We start from the raw sequence: 2,348 nt of genomic DNA, 5'->3' as shown, positions 1-2,348 counted from the left end.
GACCCCAGAGAGCAGTACCGCCTGCCTCTACACTTCGGAGCGCCTCGCCCCGTCAGCCCTATGCTGTCCTCCGCAACGTAACGCTAAATACAGGACCGAGTTCGTCTCCAGTAATTGATGACACTATTAATTTTTTCCTCTCTTCTTGGGAACACGGAAAGCTGTCTGCCGACAGGCCTTGAGTAGCCTCACACCCGCTGGAGACCCCGATCTGTGACCCAGCACTGGGTCTGGACAAAGGAAATAAGACTTTCCGGTCTCAGAAGACAGTGAAGTTAAAGGTCAGCTAGAGGAGCCTCTCGGGTCTTCCAGTCAAAGAGACGGCCGGTTAGTATAGTAAAGAGACGGCCGGTTAGTAAAGAGACCACAAAAAGCACATAAGGAAAGGCAAATACGAACACGTACGTTAGAGTTGCAAGAACAAGGCGTGAAACTGAGTGCCACAAGGAAAAGGTGACCGCATTTTTTTTGTATAACCAAAATAAGTTATCAAACTAGTCTCTTAAGGGCCCAGACTCGATACAGAAGAGAGGGAAACAAACGGGCCCTGCCTTCTCGAGCGTTGTCTAATCCCAGCCCGAGAAACTACCCAGAAAAGCTAGCCAACTCAGCCTTTCACCTCTTTGCTCCCTTTCGCTAGAAGGCAGCCACCGAACAGGTCTGTACAGCGATAGCCAAGGTTCAGCACATACCTGCACCATCTCCAACACATGGAAATCAATTGAGAAAGTTTCTTGTACGCCTTGTACGACAAGAACATCAACTCTTCACTCTATAAAACTACAATCCTCATTTGTGCCCGTTACAAAAAAGAGTAACACTGAACCTAACTCAGACTCACACAAATTTTCCACAATTATTTTCACACAGCCCCCTCTCTATGTCCCCTCACCACGCCACCCAAATCAACTAGCCTGCTCCACTGCTATAATATTTCATGAATTCAGGAAGCAAGTTTCTGGTGAACACCACTAAAGTAACCTTTTCCACTTAAGTTTCTACGGCAATGCCAGGGGGACCGGACAGAACCCCTTTTACTAGAAACATATCTGCTAGATAGCCATTGGAAGCTGGAAATGAATCATCTTGGTATCTCTTCTCAGGAGGCAGTACAGATGAAGATGACTGACCCCGCAGAACATACTGATGTAGCAATCTGAAAGGCAACAGAGCTAAGTACAACTTAAATTTAGTCTGTGAGAAGATCCAGATTTGAACTGACCTGATGTCTCCTATCTTATATTTTGTATTTGCATTGCTGGGAGGGAAGCCACAACTCATACGTGACTATCCTTATAGCCTTAGTATATAGGGGTTATATAAACAAGGCTTTGGAAATCAAACTGAAGCGCACCATCTCATGCTTCCCACCTACAGGATGTCTGAAGTTCATCTGATAAACTACAGTGCATCATTAAAATTCCAGTGCAGAGAACAGTACGTCACACAAACTATTCCGAGTCTCAGACTGTCACAGCTAAATATATTGTCTTCACATAGACCTTCACTCAGTGGTGTCTAAAATACAGGAATAATTTAAGGAAAGCACCTACTTTCCTGTAGCCTATGTAAATCCATAAGGCAAAAATCAGGTTAACAGAGAATCACTAAAGAACCATCAAAGGAAAAAATTTTAAAAAACCCAATCCCAGCAGAAAGGTCATTTTACAGTTGTATATTAAATTATGCATTAGATGCATAACACCACATACATGTTATTAATATTCCACCACTGCAGAGAGACCAGGCAAAGCCCTTATTCTCACGTTGTTGGACAATGTGTACAATATACAAGCAAACATTCATTTCTGAGCATGAAATGATCTCTGGTTTAGCAGTGCTCCTTTTTATGGTATTTGCAACAGGAACTATTATGACTGTGATTTTCAATGGTGAAAAACTAAAATTATTAAATTGTATACACAAGCATGCTCTGCAGAGAAGTTAAGTCTGAACTACTAGTAATTTTTTAAATGGTATCTTTTTTCTGGAAAGAAACATGACAAATTTTATCAAAATTGTGCATTTACGCAAGTGACAGTAATTAAAGCATTTAGCTGCATTGTAGATGGTTTTTCAGACAAATAAAACTAAAAAGCTTAAAATATCTCCCTCTCTAGATTAAAACTCATGCTGCTTTCTTACACTTTACTCCTAATGGAAATAAACACCAATTTCCTAATTGTTTATTTTGGCTTCTCAGAAATTTTTTTCTTCTGTTTTGCTCCTAACAGCCTGGAATAAAAAGCTCCACCTGTCCTTCCTACAACTGTAGAAGATTAACAGTACCATGAAAGCATATACAAAACAAGTAACAGTTTAAAACACTAGTATCATCAGAACATGTT

The sequence above is a fragment of the Cariama cristata genome, unplaced genomic scaffold (assembly GCF_000690535.1).
Source record: "Cariama cristata isolate BGI_N322 unplaced genomic scaffold, ASM69053v1 scaffold10796, whole genome shotgun sequence".
Classification (NCBI taxonomy): Eukaryota; Metazoa; Chordata; class Aves; order Cariamiformes; family Cariamidae; genus Cariama; species Cariama cristata.
This window is presented reverse-complemented; position numbering follows the sequence as displayed.